An 11187-nucleotide genomic window follows, 5' to 3' on the forward strand; every position below is an offset into this window, starting at 1 on the left:
ATATACACACATACACATACATAGACACACACACATTTAGGTTTACATTTAGGTTTCCTAGAAACCTAGACTGTCTAGGAAGCATGCCCCATAAGGAACGTCTCATATTCTTATCATAAGAAGGTAAAATTACAGGGGACAACGTTCCTGTTTTACGGTAGTAAACTATCTTCTCAAACGGTGGTTATTTTGTCCCCAGGGAGCTTTGGCAATGTCTGGAAACATATTTGGTTGTCACAACTGGGGCAGAAGTGCTTCTGACATCCAATGTCTAGATACTGAGGTTGCTGATGTTAACAATGCACAGATCAGCTTTTCACAATGAACAATTATCTGTCTCCAAGTGCCAGTAGTCTTGAGGATGAGAAACTCTGCTGTCCTACTTCACTGACTGATAGCTGTGTATGGCCTCCGAACACCTCAATTTAGGCTGAAGTGAGTAAGGATGGGAGTGTCTGCTGGGAGTATCCCATGTTTAGGAGTGCTGATCCTTGGCTCACTGGTTTCACCCAATAAAGGCATCCCTTAGCCCGTGCCATGTGACCTTGTGGAATTCATCCTGTTTCTGCTGAATCAGGTTAACAAAGTTCCCTTTTAATTTTAGTTAGCTAAGAGTTTTTCTCATGAAAGGATGTTGAATTTTATCAAATGCCTTTTCCTCATCAATTGAGATAAATACATGGATTTTATCTTCAATCTGTTATTTTGTGAATTACATTAACCAGATTTTACGTTCATTGTCTTTTTGGGGCATCATTTATTTATGTTCTTCAGGAAAGTGGAAAGTCTGGAACCAAAATGGCCTAGCCTAAAACAGGGAATAAAAGGGAAGATATGATATATTTCTCCTAAACATGGAGTGTATATCCCTGAAAATCATTAGGTTACAGAGTTTCACCCACTACAAATAACAGAGCTTCTGGAAAAAATAGAGTTGAAGTAGAACATTCAGTGTTTTACATCAAACAAACAGAACCCACACCCAATAAAAACATGACCACAGTTTTAAACATCTGTTCCTAATAAAGAAATTCTGTAGTAAATAATAGCACTTTGACAAAAGATAAGGAGTTTGCTTGGTAAGTGGGTATGGTAAAATACTGTGGCTCTTGAGGTATAAAAAGCAGAATGAAGATCATCATCATTCTTGGACTAAATGTTGTTATACCAGAGGTCCTTGTCTTCTATCTTTTGCTTCTGTGCTGGCTTAAAATAGCAATCTGCTTTGCTGATTTGCCAGTTCCTCTATTTTGTAAGGAAGCTGTATAACTCTAAATGAAACTGGGTAACTGCAAAGTTCTATCCTGATGTTCTTGATATTAGAATCTTGACCTTTGGCTGGGCGCTGTGGCTCACACCTGTAGTCCCAGCACTCTGGGAGGCTGAGGTGGGTGGATCACTTGAGGTCAGGAGTTCAAGACCAACATGGTGAAACGCTGTCTCAACTATAAATACAAAAATTAGCTGGGTGTGGTAGTACATACCTGTAATCTCAGCTACTTGGGAGGCTGAGACATGAGAATCACTTGAATCCAGGAGGCAGAGGTTGCAGTGAGCCGAGATCATGCCACTGCACTCCAGCCTGGGTGACAGAACAAGACTTTGTCTCAAAAAAAAAAAAATTGACCTTTAATCCACTGCAATTGTTTAACAGTCTCACTTGAAGCTGATAATAACTGTTGTGTTAAGCTCACTAGCAGTCTCATCTCTGATGGTGTGTAACATTTAGCTTATTGCTGTGGCGAATAGCATGTGCTTTCATTTATTTAAAAATATTTTATTATTTAAAACTTCTCCTCAATATTTAAGACATGTTTTTATTTATTTGTAAATTTTTATTTATTTATTTTTTGAGACAGAGTTTCCCTCTGCCACCCATCCTGGAGTGCAGTGGTGCAATCTGGGTTCAAGCGGTGCCTCCTGGGTTCAAGAGATTCTCCTGCCTCAGCCTCCCAATAGCTGGGACTACAGGCTGGCTAATTTTTCTATTTTTAGTAGAAATGGGGTTTCACCATATTGGCCAGCAGGCTGCTCTCAAACTCCTGACCTCAAGTGATCTGCCTCTCTCAGCCTCCCAAAGTGCTGGGAATTCAGGTGTGAACCACCACACCTGGCCTTAAGGCATTTCTTTTAAAATCATGTTTCAGATTCTTGTTTCTGGGACCTTGAACAGAGTATTAAATAATTCTATCAAGAAGAGTGTAGAACTCAGGACAACTGCAGATCACACACTTGGTAGGGCAATGCCTAAACTGAGATAAGAGGGAAGAGATGAAGTGTGTGATTTTGTGTTTCACTCCAGAGATACCATGTTCAATATTTTTGCATTTGATTGGTATTATATGACAGGACAAGGCATAGTCACCTTATGAAAAACTGTGTGTATTACCCCAATTTTACATTTTGGTGATTTAATTCCTTATTTACCTGCCATGTACAAATATATTCTGCTTGTTACAGCACTCACTTTAACAGGAGAGACTCGTGTGTGTGTGTGTGTGTGTGTGTGTGTATGTGTATCTTTATGTTAATGACAGGTGACATCACAATAAGTCTTTGTCCTGACAGTGTGCCTGTCTGAACAGCATAAGCTGAATTAATGCCCTTATTGGAAATTGTGGGATCCCAAAATATTTAATGCCTAAAACTCAGGAAACCTGATCATCCAAACCCCTCCTGCACCTTCCACTGCGCCAGACAAAGGTGCAAATGCTTCCTTAAAGGAAGGTAAACCAGGAAGACGTTATGCCTGTTCTTCAGCTACTTTTTCCCCATTTTTAAAGATATGAAATTCAATTTAAGGTATTATCACAATAATATACATACACAGTATAAAATGTAAAGTGTAAAACCAGGTTTACAATGAGAATCTCCTACATTGCTCCTATTTACCTTGATTCCTGATACCCAGAGGTCTTGATACCAGAGGTAACCATTTTAGCTCTTCTAGCTGTTTCTAATATTTATCTCCACATTTCTAAATAACATTCTTATGTAGCTATTTCTGAAAATTTAAATTTGGATTTAAACAATTATTTTATTGTGGTAAGAACACTTATCATGAGATCTGCTCTCATGACTTTTTAGGCGTGTAGTACCATATTAACTCTATGCACTCTGTTGTACAGCAGATCTCTAGAACTTTTCCATTTTGAATAACGGAAACACACCCATTGAATAGAAACTTCCCACTTCCCCCTTCCTGAAACCCTTGGAAACCACCATTGTGCTTTTGGCTTAAATGAGTTTGACTACTTTAGACAACTCATGTAAGATACCTTATAAAAGTAGAACCATGAAATATTTGTCCTTCGATGACTGGCTTATTTTGCTTAGCATCGTGTCTTCAAGGTTCATCCACATTGTTGGCTGTTTAAATTCCATGATATGTAAATACCACATTTTCTTTATCTCATTCATCTGTCAATGAACTTTTAGTTTGTTTCCGCCTCCCGGCTATTGTGAATAATACTGCAGCAAACATGGGAGTGATCAAGGTTGTTAGTAAACATCCCAGAATGCACCAGACAGTCTTCCACAACAAAAAAATTATCCATCCCAAACGTCAATAGTGACAAGGTTGGGAATAATCCAGGCAATTGCAGTATTTCTTATCTGGATCAGAGAAATAGCTAGATAACTGGTCTTCCCACTGACAAACCACACATTCTCCAGAATGATCATATAAAACACATATTAGTTCTTGTGTATTTGCTCTTTGGCTTTATTATATTCTATTCCATCTCAAGGCTTCTGGAAATATAGGTCTCTTTGCTGGAGCACGTGTTCTTCACTTCTTGCTCTTTTACCACAACTTGGCTAAGTTTTTCCTATTCTTCAAGTCTCAGCTTCAATGGTGCTACATCAAAAAAGTCTTTTTCACCCTCCCTTTAAATTTTTCTCAGAGCAGTTAGTTTTATGACTAGTTTACTTATATTTGTACTCAAATTTACCACAATCTGTAATGACGTACATATCCATGATTTTCTGTAGCTGAGAGAAAATTGTCAAAATTATTTTTCATCACTCCTGATACCTTAATGTGTATTTCCCTCAAAGATATCCTCTGTCATGACCACAATACAACCATGAACATCAGGAAATTAACATTGATACATTCTTTTCACCTAATATTCAGACCCAACTCAAGTTTTACCATCATGATGAGAATACTTAAAATCTACTATCTTAGCAGATTTCAAGAATATACAATATTGTTATTAACCATATTCACATATTGTGCAATTGACATCTTGAACTTATTCTTCCTACCTTACTGAAATTTTGTATTCTTTAATCAGCATCACCCCACACTCCCCTTTCCCCTAGCCCTTGTTAATAACAATCTACTCTCTTCTTTTATGAGTTCAACTTTTTTAGATTCCACATATAAGTGAGATCATGCAGAATGTGTCTTTCTGTACCTAGCTTATTTCATTTAACATAATACCATCCAGGTTCATCCATTTGTAACAAATCACAACGTTTTGTTTTTTTAAAAAGGCTAAATAGTATTTCATTGTGTGTATATACCTTTTCTTGATTTATTCATCCTTTTATGCACACTTAGGTTGATTCTGTATCTTAGTTATTGTGAAAAATACTGCAATGAACATGGAAGTGCAGATATCTCTTCAAAATACTGATTTTAATTCCTTTGGATATGTAAACTAGTAGTGGGATTGCTGGATTATATTTTAGTTCTATTTTTAATTATTTGAAGAATTCCGTACCATCAGGGGTTTCAAAGGAAATGCTTCCAGTTTTTGCTCATTCAGTATGATATTGACTGTGGGTTTGTCGTAAATAGCTTTTATTGTGAAATGTATATTAAGTTCTCTTTTTGTTTCCGTTTTTCTTTTTTTTGACATAGAGTCTCGCTCTCACTGCAACCTATACCCCCTGCATTCAAGCGATTCCTCTGCCCCCCTCCCTCGTAGCTGGGATTATAGGTACTTGCCACCACACACAGCTAATTTTTGTGTTTTCAGTAGAGTCGGGATTTCACCATATTGGCCAGGCTAGTCTCGAACTCCTGAGCTTGTGATCCACCCCCATTGGCCTCCCAAAGTGCTGGGATAACAGGTGTGAACCACTGCACCGAGGCTGTTGTCTTCCTTTTTTAATGCTCTTTTCTCTGTGCACACTTCTCTTCTTCAGGTACTTGGCTCTCTGCTACCCTCCAGCCCTTCTTGTCATGATGGGGAATGGTTTAGTAATCCAGTGTTCTTTAACTAACGTTCTCTGAAGGCTTCAGGCATCCCTTCCCTGGGTGAAGGTGTTGCTGACAGGGGTGGACCATTGGTCCCTCAACCTGCTTTAGTCAGAAAAGCTCTGCTGTTGTCTGCTTTATTTCCCATGAGTCTTTGGAGGATTTTGTTTAAGGAAAGATTCAGCTGCTAAAGAAAAAGTTTGTACACTACCATAATCAGACTTTGACTCCCATTACAAATATTTTTCCAACACACAGAAAAGTTGAAAGAATAATACAGTGAACATTTATATGCCCTCCACTGAGATTCAACCATTGTTAACATTTCAGCCTGTCTGCAGAATCATTTCTGAGAAAATTGTACCTCAAAACAGTTCAGCATACATGTTCTGAAAATAAGGACATTCTTTCACATAGGCATGATACTATTATTGTACCTAGAAAAGTCACAACAATTCTCATGTATTATCTAATACTATATTTATTGAGTACAAATTTTGGGTTATGTCCCATTAGTCTGGAATAGCCCTTCCATAATTTTATTTTTCATGACATTGAATTATTTACCTAATATATTTTAAAAACTTTTATTTTAAGTTCAGGGGTATGTTTGTAGGTTTGTTATATAGGTAGACTCTCATGGAGGTTTGTTGCACAGATTATGTCATCACCCAGGTATTAAGCCTAGTATTCATTAGTTTTTCTTCCTGATTCTCTCTCTCCTTCCACCCTCCACTCTCCAAAAGGCCCTAGTGTTTGCTGTTCCCCTCTATGTGTCCATGTGTTCTCATCATTGAGCTCCCACTTAAAAGTGAGAACAGGTGGTATTTGTTTTTTGGTTCCTGCGTTAGTATGCTAAAGATGATGGCATCCAGCTCTATCTATGTTCCTGCAGAGGACATAATCTTGTTCTTTTTATGGCTGTGTAGTAGTCCATGGTGTATATGTACCACATTTTCTTTGTCTAGTTTACCAGTGATGGGCATCTAGGTTGATTCTATGTCTTTGCTCTTGTGAACAATGCTTCAGTGAACATATGCATGCCTGTGTCTTTATGGTAAAATGATTTATATTTCTTTGGGTAATTACTGGGCCAAATGATAGTTCTGTTTTTATGTCTTTGAGGAATTGACACACTTTTTCACAATGGTTGAACTAATTTACACCCCCACCAACAGTCTACAAGCATTCCTTTCTCTCCACAACCTTGCCAGCATCTTTTATTTTTGACTTTTCAGTAATAGCTATTCTAACTGGTGTGAGGTGATATCTCGCTGTGATTTTGACTTGAATTTCTCTAATGATCAATGATGTTGAGCTTTTTTTTCATATGCTTGTTGGCCACATGTATGTTTTCTTTAGAGAAGTGTCTGTTTATGTCCTTTGCCCATTTAAAAAAAATTTTTCTTGTAAATTTGTTTTAGTTCCTTATAGATTCTGGATATTAGGCCTTTGTAAGATACACAGTTTGCAAAAAATTTTTCCCATCATATAGGTTGTCTGTTCACTGTGTTTGTAGTTTCTTTTGCTATGCAGAAGCCCTTTAATTAGATCCCATTTATCAATTTTTGCTTCTGTTGCAATTGCTTTTGGCATCTTTGTCATGAAATCTTTGCCAATTCTTATGTCCAGAGTAGTATTGCCAAGGCTGTCTTCCAGGGAGTCTCTGACTCTTAATTAAAAGTTTTAAACCATTTACATTTAAAGTAATTACTGATAAGGAAAAACTTCTACTATTTTGCTATTGTTTTCCATATGTCATATCAATTTAAATGAACTATTAATAAACTTTAATTTTTCAAGCTAGTTTCACTTTACAGAAAAATGGAACATAAAGCGCAGAAAGTTCTAAAATACTGTCCCTACTTCACACACAGTGTCCTCTATTTTTAAAAATTTGCATTACTGTGGTACATTTGTTGCAACTGATGACCCAATACTGACACATTATTTTTAACTAAAGTCATAGTTTACATTATGTTTCACTCTTTGTGCCATATAGTTCTACTAGATTTTGAAAAATACATAATGTTACTCATCTTCTATTATTGTATCATAAGAATAGTTTTTCTGTCCTAAAAATCCTCTATGCTCCCTCCCTTCCCTGAACCCATGGAAACCATTGTTCTTTTTGCTGTCTCTATAGTTTTACCTTTTTAAGAAAGACATATGGTTGGATCATGTAGTATGTAGCCTTAGCAGATTACCATTTTTTCACATTGTAATATACCTTTAAGCTTTCTTCATCTCTTTTTGTGGCTGAATAGGTGATTTCTTTCCATCACTGATAATATTCCATTGTATAAATGTGCCACAATCTTTTAAAACCAATCAGCTGTTGAAGGACATAGTGGTTGCTACTATTTTTGGCAATTGTGTATAAAGTTGCCATTAACATTTGTGTTCAGGTTTTTGTATGGACATAATATTTCATCTGATGGTAAATACCTATGAGAGAGAAAGATGGATGAATTATTTCATGAATTACTTATTTGGCCTGCTTTAACAAAGTTGCAAAAGCTTGAGCAATTTATCATCTCACAGTTCTGGAGACTACATGTTCAAAGCAGAACTGTCAGTAGGGTTGACTCCTTCTGAGGGAGAATCTATTCCATGCCTTCTTCCTAGCTTCTGGTAGCCACGGAATTTTCTTGGCTTTCAGATGTATCACTCTAATCCTTTCTCTTCAACTGGACTCTTTGTGTGTGTGTGTCCTTTCACAAAGTATTTTCTTTAAAAGGACACCACTCATAATGAATTAAAAGCCCAGTCTTTTCTGGTATGACTTTATCTTAACTAATTACACCTGCAAGGATCCTATTCCCAAATAAAGTCACATGCTGAGGCACAGGGTTTGGGATTGAACATGTATTTTTTGGGGGGAGAACCCAGTTCAACTAGTTACAGCCCATCCTCTGGCCAACCAAAATTTAGATTCTTTCCACATCTCAAATATGTTATTCCATTCCAACTTCACCAAAAGTCTTAACCCCTTTTGTAGTCAACTGTAAGGTGAGTGTCTTATTTACTGTTATTTAAATCACATGTGATACTCTGATTATGGCCAACCCTGGGCAAAATACTTCCCTGTCTGTGAACCTGTGAAACCAGATAACCTGTGAAACCAAAGTACAATGGTGAGACAAATAGGGGATAGATATCTGCATTCCAAAAGGGAGAGATTAGAAAGGAAAAATGATTTATGGCTCCCAAACAAATTCAGAACTCAGCAGGGCAAATCCCATTGGTTTTAAGGTTTGAAAACAATTCTCTGCTGTTTCTTTTCTTCTTCTTTTTTTTTTTTGGACAGAATCTCACCATCACCTAGGCTGGAGTGCAGTGGTGCAATCTTGGCTCACTGCAACTTCCGCCTGCTGAGTTCAAGTGATTCTTGTGCCTCAGCCTCCAGAGTAGTTGGGACTGCAGGCACATACCACCACACCTGGCTAATTTTTTGTATTTTTAGTACAGAGATTTTTGTCATGTTGTCCAGGCTGGTCTCAAATTCCTGACCTCAAGTGATCCACTCGCCTCGGCCTCCCAAAGTGCTGGGATTGCAGGTGTGAGCCACCGCACCCAGCCAATTCCTTGTTCCTTGATGCTCTCTCTTCTGGGCCCACAGGGTCAGTGGCCATACTCTTCAGGCCCATTTCATTGGTGGCTCTGCCTGCTTTAAATAAGGAAGTGGCCCCACCCCTGCATCAAAGAGACAGTGGTCCCTTCCCCGGGCCTGTGTCATCTGGGCTTGTAGTGGCAGGGGCGGGTCTGTTGCCCTTTGACCAACCTCGGAGTTTTTCTTATATTTTCCTTAAGGATCAAACATGTTCTCAGCTGAGTAACTCTGTCAGCCCATTCCCTGCCTGTAGAATCACAGAAGTGTGACAGCTTCCCTTCATTTCATCCTAGATCTGTAAACTGAGGCCCAAATTGACAGAGTTTCTGCTGATATGGTTGATTGGACATACACACAAACACACACACACGATTTTAGACTGAATTCTAGAGCCTGTACCCCAACAACCTCCTTTATTGACTTCTTACATTCTGGCCACTATCTCTCTACCCTGGACTGTGAGTAACACCCCCTATGAGCACTGAGAAAGGAGAACTGTCCAGACCCAAGGCACAATTAGTGCCTGAAGAACATCTTAGTTTATAGTGTTATTACTCAGTTATTTCCTTTATATAAACCTTTATATATAATCATATATTAGTTTATAGAATTAGTGCCTGAAGTATAGCTTACTGCTTATATATATCTAGTTTATATAATCATACTTAATACTTATATCTAGCATGCTTAGTTCTATATAATCTTTCTATATAATCATACAGGTATTGTAGTCGGAGCTGTACTGACACATTTAGTGCTGATTTATATAATTCTTCCATGTAACCATATAGTAGTTTGTAGTAGGAGGAATGCCTAGAGCAGTCACAAAGCGGAAGCAGTATGTGGGAAAACAGCCAGACCAGGACAAGAACCAAAGACCCAGGTGGTGGCATCCCTGCCTGAAAGGGCATACGCTGTATGGCCGGCTTGGAGCAAGAGCTTCTCCTCCTGATAAGGGAGTTGTAGTACCTTGCATCCAGTTCCTGTGGAAAGTAGGCCTCAGGCCTGAGATCTTGGAAATAATCAAGGGAGAAGAACCCCTCTGGTGTGACCAGTCATGGCAGCTGTACACCCTGTCAGTCTTTTCTTGCTTCTGTGCTAGCTCAAATCATCCTCCCATAAATATCTTAAGAGAAGAGCACAAGTCTGTCAGCTCCTACTGCCTTGGCTTTTAGTATCCTTCTGTTAGAAATCCTTTGAAGTCTCCAGCCCCCAGATAAGAAGTGTTGCTCACGACACCTGTTGCACACAGTCCTCGCTCACCTAATTGGGGTGAACCCCTTTTCTGTACACGACCCTCTACTACTGCACACAGCATGGCCCCCTACTGCGTACCGCCCATATCTCTGCCCAAGTGACATAATGGGGTGGCCCCCTCACTTGTGACTCATGATTATGTATGCCCTATTACTAAGCCTATAGATGATGACCTTACTCACGACCCTGCCTCTGCTTGTAGCTAATAAATACAGATGCTTCTGGGCATTTGGGGCTCTCGCTGATCTTTGCTCACAGGTTTTGTGGCCCCTCGAGTCCAGCTGCTCTTCACCAGTTCTTCAGTGTCCTGTCTCTTAACTTCTCGGATCCTGCACCTCGGCACAGCATAAGGGACACCCCACGACCCTGTGGGGCTCAACGGCCCTACACTGGACACCTTAGGTCAAGGCACTAGACAGCTAGGGAGAGGACCTTTGCCTCAGAGACCGCTGAAATTATTAACACTGGCCAATCTTGAGACACTTACCCTGCCTTCCTGCTCCTTGCAAGAACTACAGGAAAGGTTTGCCCATGTTTCTCCCTCACTCCCTCTACCTCTTGACTCAAAAAGGTGCTTCCTAAGTGCCCCACTGCCCCACCCATTCCATGGCAAGGTGTGGCCCTCCTTTGAGATATGTGAGTTTAACAAACTCTCTTAAATGGCAATCATCTGATATGTTGGTCTTGTCATACCTAAATATTAAAACCTAACTTTTTAAAAAGGAGCTTGGAAGACAAAGGACTAGAAAATCAGTAGCAAGGATGTCTGTGGTAGGGCAAGAGGACCGACATGTGAGCGGACACTGAACTGTGAAAATTTGTGTATTACACATTAACACCTGCTGGGAAGCATCTATGGCGGATTAGACACTGACAACCAAGAAGAAAAACTCAATGAGTTGACATTTACCAGCTTCCCTCCTTCCTTCCTTCCTTCCTTCCTTCCTTCCTTCCTTCCTTCCTTCCTCCCTCCCTCCCTCCCTCCCTCCCTCTTTCTTGTTCTCCTCCCTCCCTTCCTCTTTCTTGTTCTCCTCCCTCCCTCCTTTCTTTCTTTCTTTTTTCTTCTTTCTTTCTTCTTTCTCTCTCTCTCTTTCTTTTCCCTCCC

Source organism: Cebus imitator, unplaced genomic scaffold (genome assembly GCF_001604975.1).
Source record: "Cebus imitator isolate Cc_AM_T3 unplaced genomic scaffold, Cebus_imitator-1.0 Scaffold132, whole genome shotgun sequence".
In the NCBI taxonomy this organism is placed as follows: domain Eukaryota; kingdom Metazoa; phylum Chordata; class Mammalia; order Primates; family Cebidae; genus Cebus; species Cebus imitator.